We start from the raw sequence: 11,547 nt of genomic DNA on the forward strand, positions 1-11,547 counted from the left end.
CTTGTTAGGACTGTGCTCTCTCAACTACATTGTTATTGGGCTAGAATTTTTCTGCTACCTAAGGGTATTCTTCAAAGAGTTTAGTCCATTTAGAGGAACTATTTGTGGTCTGGCTCTGATGAACATCACAAAGTTCCTGCTGTCTCCTGGGATACATGTTGTTTAGCTAAGGAACATGGGGGATTAGGTCTGGTGCATTCATATTTGTGGAATATTGCTAGTATTGGCAAGTATTCCTGGTGGATAGCAAATAAGAAAGATAGTCTCTGGATCATATGGGTGCACCATGTCTATCTAAAGCAATATGACTGGTGGATGTATAAACCTACTGTTAACTCTAGCTGGGCATGGCGGCAAATTTGCAAGGTAAAAGATAAGCTTAAAGCTGGTTTCCTTCAGCAAAACTGGCTTATGCAGGAGTATGCAATGCACTCTGTTTATAATTGGCTGCTTGGACCTGGTATGAAACAGAATTGGGTTCCTTTTGTTTGGAATCGTTTTAAGTCTTCCAAAGGTTAACTTCATTACCTGGCTGTATGCAAAGAATAGATTGCTCACCAAAGTGCGGTTGCTGCAGTTTGGAGTTATCAATGATGGCCTCTGCTTATTTTGTGGTACTCACCAGGAAACTCAAGACCATTTGTTCTTTGATTGTGTTTATAGCAAAAAATGTCTCATGATGGTAACAGATTGGTTGTGTATTACCTGGAATGGGTCTTTTCTGGAATGGATCATGCATTGGAGGTGCTCAAGCTTACTAAAGAAAAAGGTGGTTATGGCTATCTTCTCTTCTTTGCTGTACTTCCTCTGGATGGCAAGAAACCAGGCACGGGTTGAAGGAGCTGTACAGACTCCTGCCTCTGTATTAGCTCGTGTAAGGGGAGCTGTTAAGTATTGCATGAATGTGCTGCCTCTTTCTCTGTTGAATAGTAGGAATTATAGTTGGCTTCATCATATGAATTTGTTGAATTGTTAGTGAGGGCTTGTGTAGTGATAAGGTTGTTTTTACATGCTTATTTATGTTGGTATGTAAAGGAACTAATGATGTAATTGGAAGTCTTTGAGCTTAATGAGAATGTTTACATTCTACCAAAAAAAAATTGTAGGCTTAAACAAATATTTAGGATTGAGGGCCACTCCACCTAACCTGAACAACATCTAAGAAATGCTTCACAAACTTTGGCATTTTTGCCACATCTAAAAAACACACAAAAACTGAGCTCAGTATAAAAAGACAGGTATGATGGTGAAATAAATCCACACCACTTGTCTTAAAGCCCTCCTGACAGGCTGAGGGCCACAAGCCCTCCTGACGGGCAACCACCTCTCTTACTCAAAAAAGCCCTCCAGACAGGCAAAAAATCCACGATTTCCTGAACGGATTGAGGGCCATAAGCCCTCCTGTTAGGCATTATCTTAACAAATAAGCTCAAAATTGCATTATTGCAGGCACTACCTAATCAGACCAAAATATACAATGGAACAAGAAAGCAACTTCAAATTGTACTAAGGAAAAAGCAAGGAACAAAGTTTGCCCAGGGAACATCCCCCCATGGGTAGGACAAATACCAACCAAAGCAAAATTCAAAGGTTGTCCAGGGAACATCCCCCCTAGATGGGCAAAAAAAAAAAAGATTATCCTAAACCAAATTATCAGCCTGCCTTGGAAGCATCAGCAGAACCAATGTCCTCATGAGCTGTCTCCTCCTCTTCATCATCCTCATCCTCGCCAGCCTCACCGCTTTTCTCTTTGGACGGGGGAGAATCAAGCTCGTCATCAGCATACAGTTTGCAAAGATCAGGATAAGTGGCATTGGGGTCAGCCATTTCTTGCTCCGGGTTCCAATACGGCCTGACCTCTACAGACTCCTTCATGGCATCTACACGACCCTTGCCAAAAAAGTACATGGCAGCATCCTTATACCTACTCTGCACCACATCCCTTTCAGCAGCCAGCTCCTCATTTGCCTTCAATTGATCCTGAATAGCCTGCTTCTCAGCCTTCAATTCATCCTGGACTGTGGCAAGTTTAGCCTGGATGGACTTCACAACATTCTGAGCAGACCCTAGTTTTGACGTTTCAACAACCAGCCTTGCCTTGCCTGCCTCATTCTCCTTATTCAAAGACCCATTCTCCCTTTTTAATACTTCTAAATTTGCCTTCAAAGATTCAACGTCCTTCTTCAGGCATTGCACCTCCCAGTCCAAAGTCTCTTTTTTGGCATTTGAAGATTCCAGCTCACAAGCACCCCTCAACATGTCATTTACATTCTGCAAGAAGATCACAAATCAGGCAAGCTTAACAAAACATACAACCAAAATAAAACTAAGGAGAAAAGAATCATACCTCCTGCAGCATAGTAAACAGGTTAGAAGCATAATCCCTACAACGGTACATAGCAGCCACTGCCTGAGCAGACATCTCCTCACCCTAATATTTATAGTAAGGATCATCAACTAGAAAAGAGTGAGCCTGGATCTGTTCCTTAGAAAATTGAACGTCAGCAATCCTAGCCCTAACCTCCCTAACCTCACTCACACCATCACCACCAACTCCCTCATAAGCCTCATCCGACCTCTTTCTTTTTCCAGCTTGACTGGCTCATCAACATCAACCACAACCTGCGGAGGAGACACCAATTGAGCCTGATGAGTAGGGACCTGGACTTGAAGCGTGCTGTCACTCCATATAGCCTCACTACTCCGAGACTTTTCCCTTGTAATCTGAGAAACGTCTGCCTTTACCAAGGACAGGCCAAAACTGGCAATCCTTGCAGAAGCCGTGGTAGCTACACGACGAAATTCTATATCAGTAATACTAACATATGTTCAGGCATCAAAATCTACAAAGAGAAGACAAAAACTTACTGCCTGATGATGAGGCCCCTGAAGCCTTGGCACCTCTAGCAGCCTTGTAAGTGCTCAACTTAGCCTTAATGAGACAAGAGCTCTTGACCAAGACAAGCAGGCTACGCCCTCTCCTCATCTGGCAAGGCCATAAAAGCTGCAATCCGATCAGCCGACCCCTCAGCATCATGATCATATGCCCAGTCAGCCACTGTGGCACAACACAAGTAAGTTTATCATTAAAATCTAATTTACACACTACTATAATTTGAATTGAACGCAGGAAAAAAGAACTTACCACCCTCCACAGCCGGATAATTGAGATAACAGATCAGGGGCAACAAAATCTACCCTTATGAACATATAGGTTGTGGCTCAACCCTTATCATCGCCTGAATCAAAGTTGGTTATCAGATGAGTCATCTTTGCCCTGACTCAAAAGTTAAAGCGTCCAGTGGTATTGCTTTTCAAATGATAAACGTTCTTGAAATCCTCAAGAGTAATCACCATGTTGTGTTTGGCACATAGATGTTCAACAGATTGGACAATTTTCCAAACCATCGGCATAAGTTGAAAAGGAGCAACCTTGATGGCCTTAATAACCTCAACCATAAATGGAGAAAAAGGAAGCCTGCAACCCCCTTTGAACGCCCATTCAAAGATGCAGAACCAGCCAGGACTGCACCAGTTAGCCATGACTGGACCAGTCTCAGGGATCCAGACCTCAACATCAGAGGGAAGTAGACCCCTCCCTTTCAAATAATGTTCGAAAGAAAGCTTCGATTGGTTGGCCTCAGGGAAGGAGGCAGATAATGATTTTACATGGGCAAAAGTGACACCCTTGTGTGTGATAGACAGAATTTCTGCAGGGGCATAAATCTCCATAACTTCATCCTCAGGGATAATCTCAGGGACGTCTACCACCATTAGAGCCTGATCAGTCCCAGCAGCCTTTGGTGTGGTAGCCCTCCTTCTTCCACCAACCATTTTTCTTGATTGGAATATAAAGATTATTTTCAAAGAAAGGTTTGTTTCACAAAGGAATTAGAGAGAAGAGAAAGAAAGTTTGGAGAATTGAAGAAAGGAAATACGGAAGCAAATGACGGCTCAAAGTATTTTATAACCGCAAAAATCTAAAGGATAATGCAAGTGGATGAGTCCAATCATGACTCTCCTAGGGTTTGACGAACCTACCTCATTTATGATCACTAGCCGTTAAGGAAGTTCAAGGGAACTCAAATTCTTTTCTGGTAAAGATTCTTATACTTTATGCCTGGCCCGATTTTTTATCTCCTTATCCCTGGCCAGATCCACTGGGAATAAGAAGATAAGGGGCAATTGTTGGGCCAAGAATTATCCTGCCTGACTGGATAACAGTTAGGCGAAGAAGCACCAACCCTAGCCTGAACAAAAGGAAACCAATACAAAGCGCACAATACCTGAGCAGGTGCCAGCCAGGAGGGAAAGACGGGTCAGGCCATCTACTAGGCCAGGCCTGATGGAATATCTCACCAGCCGTATGATGAGCACTACCAGAGCAAGTCAGGCAACAACTAAAGCACAACTAAAACCTAGAGAAACGGTTCCTACTTTCATGGAAGACCTATTCAACATAATATACGAAGAGTATGGAGCAATTGACTGAGCAAAGATAACGGCAGACAGATTATAGAGCCAACCAACTACCTCTGGGTAAATAGGGCACGATGCATATTTGCTAGGAACGTCCAAAACAACCTTGAGAGAGCCGTTATAAGCAAAGTATAAATAACAAGCAGCAGAGGAAGAAAGGATCATCTATTACTCACTCATCCTTACTCTCATTTTATCATTGTAAACTACTTAAGCGTAAGTATTAAGCATTTATTCACTACATCTAGCCTGACATACACATTCCCTGTCAGGATACCTTAAAAGATAGTAACAAACCCTCATAGCTTGGTGCCCGTGGTTTTTTCCCTTATTCCCAGGGTTTTTCCACGTATAAATCTATGTGTCTCACTTTATTATTCATTCTTTTAGTTATCAGTCGTACTAGTCAGGCTTAATTATTTGAGTTAGATTGCCCTGTAATGACACCCCTGGTAGGAATTTATCCTTGTGTGAAATTCTGCTAAAACAAGTAGCAACCCAGATTCGTCACCACCATGGCCCGACCAACAACACCGTTCTCTATCCCGACATTGAGCAAACCAGATGAAGCCATGCCGGAATTCACCCATCGAACCACCGAACATCAGCCCTCAGTTCAGTCAAGCAATCGTCATGTTCAAACTCGGAATTAAAACCCGATTCGAACCTTCGCCAATCAAGACAGGTAGCCACTTTTTAGAAACAACAAAATAGTAGCTAGCTAGAGAGCAGTAGTTAGAAAATAAAACACTCTTATTTCCTCTATTATTTCCTCATCTCATTATTTTAGGGTAGAAATTAGTTGTAAATTAACTTAAGTTTTAATGTTTTGTAATCATCCTTCAAGATCTATTATTTCCATACTCAATTTAATCCAAAGTTGGTATAATTTCTTATCCTTTCTCCTTTATGTCATTTATTTCAATTTCATGTTCTTGTCAATTTTTGTTGGTAATTTCTTTAAAGTTTGAATATTTGTTAATCTAATTATGTTTATTTCATGTTAATTGTTAGTGAGTATTCTAGTTAGTATTAATTTTATCATGTTAGAGTAGTTTAATAGATAGGGTTTGGGGGTTTGTGTATAAAAGTTTGAGTCTTGAATTGGGTAATTGTTTAAATGGTGGTTGGTTTAATTATTGTGGCTATTAGTCTTGTGACACTATACTTAATTTAGCCGACGAGAAATCCGGGGCCGGTTTTGATTAGTTTACTTGACTATGATTGTTAAGTTAATGTCATGATAATGAGTTAATGTATTAATCGGGAATTTAATTTGTAGTTTGAAAGAATGCTAATTTAAGACCATAATCGACAATAATCACCTTACTTAATGTGCTAATTGGTAGTTTGAAAGGATGCTAATTAATGATATGTTTCTCTTTTCCTAGACCGAGACTTGACTACATGACACCCCCACTATCCCTAAATCCCTTAATTAATCATTTACTTACATTTTAGTTACTTTTAGAATATTCAAACCTTCAATCTTTTTGTCCGACTAAGCTAAGAACTAAATAATAGACTTGTAGCCTAACCCCGCCATCCTTGTGGTTCGATCCCGATTTATACTACTTAAATTGGGTTACTCTATAAATGTTTTTGATTCGGAAATGACGACAAATCCGACTATCATAATGGAGCCGTTGCCGGGGATGGTGATTTGTTAGATATAAGTCTTAGTTTACTTTTGGGATTAGTCATTTTATTGCTTTTGAAAAAGAAAAAAATATGTTGTTTGTTTACTTGCATCTTTAGTTATAGTTGTTAGTCACTTGCATTTAGAGTCTTGCATTTAGTGTCTTGTATTTAGTGTCTTGCGTTCTATAATGTCTTCATCCATGTCTTTACGTGATCATAATAGACCCGATCCAAATTTATTTGCCTCTCCTATTGATATTGGGGAGGATGTGGAGCTTGATTTGCATCCGGATTGGATTGAAATCTTTCAAAAAGATGTGTTTCTTTTACCAAATGAGAGTGTGTTGGACCATTTGGAGAGGATTAATAGAAAACGCATTTTGGTGAAAAAGAATGGTGTGTCCGAACATGTTGTAAAACTCATGCTCTTTCCTCCTACTCTTGGGGATGGAGCCGAACGATGGTTATATTCTTACCTTCCTAGCAAATTTTATACTAGGGATGACCTTACCCAAGCCTTTGTTACCAAATATTTTCCACCTTCTAAAATCGCCAAACTAAGAAATGAGATCTTTACTTTTCATGAAGGCTTTGAGAATTTAAGTGAGGCTTGGGAAATGTTAAATGAACTTTTGAGAGCTTGCCCTCATCATGGGATCCCAATTTGGCTAATTACACAAACTTTCTTTAACAATTTGCGTCATGTCATTAAAGAATTGATAAATGCATCGACCGGAGGTGCCTTTGATAGTTAGGGTGATGATGAGGTAAGATCTTTGCTTGAGAAAGTGGCTATGACCGATGCTCAATATGGGTTTGGGAGAGTGACACAATTGATTGAACCACAAGTTGAGGTCGATTCTCCCTCTTATTCAAAATGTCAAACACAATCATGTTATTGGCCGGACTCACTTGGAGATTTAGTTTTCGGTTACTTGTCGTTAAGAGCACCTAGACCAAAACAATATTTATAACTTCACAAACAACTCTACTATTAGTAAAAAGGCAAGTAAAGGTCGGATCCCAAGGGACGGGTATTGATGTAGGATTTTCGATTGCAAGTAGTGGTGTCTAGGGGTGTCACGATTTGGGATTGAGATGAGAAGATCACTAAACTAAATAGCAATAAAAGTAAACAAGCAAGATGATTAAAAAGAGATGTAAACAATTGATTAAAAACACTAGGGTATCATGGGGTCATAGGGGATTCATGGGAATTGATCATACAAACATATTCTCAAATTATAAGCAAGCAATTATTGTTGTGATGGATTGAGTTGGTTTATATCTTACAATCCTATGAAGGTTTGGGTCCCGGAGCCGAATCGATTAGATTGTACAACACCTACAAGTCGACTTAATCCTCCCTACTCAACTATATGCAAGGTCTAATAAGACTCGAGTTGGTTTATGTCTTACACGTCTCATTGAAAAGGTAAGTGATGGGTAAAAAATACAAGGATTCATAGGCTCGCATTTCATCAAACATAACATGTGCATAAGTTGAGATCACAACAAGCAAGCAAATAAATTATGAAAGCATATTAATTTAAGCATGAATCATCCCCCATGTTGGTTTCCCCTAATTACCCATTAACCCTAGTTAAGGAAACTACTCACTCATTATCAAGTTTGACATGTTAACAAGGTTGTCAATCACATTAACAAAGCAAAACATGATGAATAAATGAAGATGATTAACAATAATTAAAAAGAGATTAAGAGAATTATACCTACTAATGATTCCAAAATAAAGCAAAGAATAATAGAAGTACTTGATGAATGATTGGAAGGTTTTCAATCTTCCAATAAGAACCCAAATAATCTTCAATTACCCAAAATAAAAGATGAACAAAATAGAGATTAAGGAAATGAGATTTGTATTAATATTTAATTAGAAGTTGATTACAAGATTAAGAAGAGATTAGAATGATATAAACTATACTAAGGATTGATAAGAAGAACATGATTATCTAATTAGACTAATGGGGTATTTATAGTGGGTATTAGGTACACAAATTAGGGTTTACTAAGGGCTTAAATGACGATTAAGTCCTTGAGGAATCGCTCCTCTCAAAGGAGATGCCGGTCTCCTTTTTGCCGGTCTTTCACAAATATGCGCATCTTTCATGGAGGGAAGAAAAGATCGTGTGGGACTGTAAGGGAATCCGAGCGTCCAAGGTGTCGGGACGGGCGGATTTCCTATTGGATGGACGGGCGTCTTGATGGAAAAGACGAGCGGATTGTTGATGGTTGGACGGGCGTCTTGATGGAAAAGACGCTCGGATTCCTCACGTCTTGGACGGTCATCTTGCCTAGCTGGACGAACGGATTTCATCACAGCTTTCTTTCCTTCTTTTCTTCCTTTCTTCTTCCAATAATCCTTCGGGATTTAGTCGGGGATGCAAGGATTTCTTCATAATTGCCCATCTACTATAATATGTACAAAGGCCTTCTAGTCTTGTCTTCTCTTCGATGCTTGGTCATTAGATTCGATCAATTTTGCTCTATTTTGCCATGAAAATGCAAGGTTTGCACTCCTCTCCTACTAAGGAAACAAAACCTCAAAGAATATGCAAAACAAAGGACTAAAGATAGTAAATGACCCAATTATGCACTAAAAAGCATAGGAACGAGGCTAATTCGGGGACTAAATATGCTCAAATAATGGTCACATCAAATATCCCCAAACCGAACCTTTGCTCGTCCCGAGTAAAGAGGTGACAAAACTAGGACCGTTATTTAAAATAACCTAATAGCATAGCCGATATGAGACAATTAGCGGGTCTCACTCCGCCCCTTCAACTCACAACAGGACAACCATGAGGTAGGATGCCTTCTTGCAAGGCAAGGTGGGTCTTGCCAAAATGGCGACACATCCAAACATTAAAGCACACAAAATCAAGTAATGGATGCATCTACAAAAGAATAGCCACTTTCCTAATCTAAGTGGCGGAAATTATCTAAAGGGGAAGCAATTCAAGGGTACACACTCCTTCATAGATGCAATTTCTTCAAACTACTAAGCCTAGAAGGATACCAATAAATCACCTCCAAGTTGTGTCAAGCTAGGGTACCTTTGTCCTCGATCGTTAAATGCTTTTGTCAAGAATAGACTCCCTATGGTGTTAGAAACACTGGAGGATCGCGGAATTCCCCCTCTTGCCTAGACAAGAAGAAGGGTCGTCCCCTCTCTACCATGCACAAAAATGGATACGATGGATAAAGGGATCGATAGTATTTGAGTTTCATTTGGGAGTTTGCTTTTGTTGTTTGTTTTTCCCCCCAATTTCTTGTGGCATATAACATTTGAGAACACTTTCTTTTTGCCATTTCTTTTGATTTTTTTGGCATTTCAATACTTGACAACTTCAACTTTTTGCATTTTCTTTTTTTTGAGCATTTTCAAAGTCACCCCATATGTAGTGAGGGTGCCTTATATTTGAAGCATAGGAGTTCTATTTTTTGTTACTCCTCTTTTCTTTTGATGCAATTTGCAAACTTTTTCTTTTATTTTCTTTTCTTTAACTCAAATTTGAACAATTTCTTTTTGTGCCCATTCCCTTTGATGACAAAATGTATGGTGGAACATGGATGAATGATGGTTGCATGGTTTCAAGGGTCACCTTGGAATAAACGGTAGCTAAGGAGTTATCACACCACAAGGTACTCTTGACTAGGCCTTAATCCATGGGTCAAAGGATACTAGCATGACACATCCTAGGGTGTTTTACAAGTATTCTAACAAGCAAAGTCTTAAGAAGAAAAAAGCATCTAGTAGGGCCTATATACACTTGTCAAGCTTCCCAAATAGACGGCTTCACAAAATTTTTCTAACATGCAACTATATGCCATGATGCAACTAACATTTATACATCCTAATGCATATGCTTCTACCAACTAGTATGCCAAATAATCTAAATGCAAGTCCTAAATTCACATTGTTTATACCGCATCAATCAAAATAAAGCCACATAGTCATTAACATAAAGAGGAAAAAGGAGATTGGAAAGATCAAACCATGCGGTCTTCAATATCCTCATGTCTCGGATGTGGCGTAGTCAATCAATGTGAACAAGGATGAACAAACACAATATATACAAGACAATATATACAAGACTACACTACAAAGGAAATGAACATGTTTTTGGGTTTTCTTCAATTTTTCAATTTTTATGGTTTTTTTTTCGAAATTTTTAATTTTTTTTGGATTTTTGAATAAAAGTCAAGTTAGAATTTCCCATCCCCACACTAGTATGGGCATTGTCCTCAATGGCCAATACAATAGGAAATTATGCAAGTATGATGCATGATTTCTAAACTAAATGCAAACTATACTAAGCTACACTACATGATGCATGGGTTTTTGTTATGGCGGAGAGCGTAATTTAGATTACCTCCCGATGCATATGAATGGACTTCCCCAAACCAAAATAGACATTATTTCTAATGTCTTGAATTTCGGGGTAGTTCATGCACACGGAATGCAATGCATGAAACTATAAATTGTCATTTTGGATTTTACAAGTGGGAACAATAAAAAGAACACCTTAATGAGGCCAAGGTGTTAGTCCTCCATGTTGCTAGGACTCCTCAAACAAATGATCAAAATATAATAAAGAAAACAAAAGAAGTAGACAAACCATAAGAGGGGTGAAAGAGTGTAGGAGCCTCCAAGGTTTTCTAATCCTCCATCATATCATCATTATCATCATCTTCCTCCATAGAAGTGGAATCATCTCCACTCCCACTTTCGCTTCTTTGCTCTTCCTCACTTTCTTCTCCTTCCTCATCTTGAGCTTCTTCTTCAACATTCTCTTGAACCTCTTCTTGCTCTTCACCTTCTTCATCAACACCCTCATCAACATTCTCCTCTCCACCCGGTCTTCCACCACTAGAGGTGCTAGGAAAGAAAACTTCCCTATCCGCCCAACTAGGCAAAGGACATGATGGATCAAGAAGTCCTTGCCTAGCTAGATGTAGGAGGGGCGGATATTGGGCCTTGTAAGCATCCACTCTATCATTGTAAGCTTGCTTGTGCATTTCCCTCATGAGTAGAGTCATGTAATCATTTCCTACCTCGACATCCTTGGGTTTGAACTCGTGATACTCAAATGGGTAGGGTGGTGTGATAATGGAGGAGGAGGGCTCATCAATCTCGCCTCTTTGTTGTTGAATAATGTACTCGGTTTCCTCGGAGAGTGGAAGAAGGTAGTTTGGTCGGTGAACACTCAATCGGAAAATCTTTGAAGGCAAAGTGAAGGACCTAGCTTCATTGGTTAGCCACCCATATTTGGTGTCAAGAGGTGCATGCTTAACCCACTTGAACTTGTGAATCATGGTGTCCATATCAATGAGATGACCTCCTTTGACCACCACATAAGTCTTGTCTTTGTTGAAATTTGGGTCAAAGTGCTTGGCCAAATA

General features: G+C 39.5%; 1 non-coding gene across 1 annotated transcript; it reads right to left on the minus strand.

Moving 5' to 3' along the window:
- Window positions 1-6,674: 6,674 nt before the first annotated feature.
- Window positions 6,675-6,778, minus strand: LOC141650099 (small nucleolar RNA R71). The gene has a single exon (XR_012546159.1). It is a non-coding gene; the product is annotated as a small nucleolar RNA R71 (small nucleolar RNA).
- Between the last annotated feature and the right edge of the window lie 4,769 nt (window positions 6,779-11,547).

This window comes from Silene latifolia, chromosome 3 (genome assembly GCF_048544455.1).
Source record: "Silene latifolia isolate original U9 population chromosome 3, ASM4854445v1, whole genome shotgun sequence".
NCBI classification, from domain to species: domain Eukaryota; kingdom Viridiplantae; phylum Streptophyta; class Magnoliopsida; order Caryophyllales; family Caryophyllaceae; genus Silene; species Silene latifolia.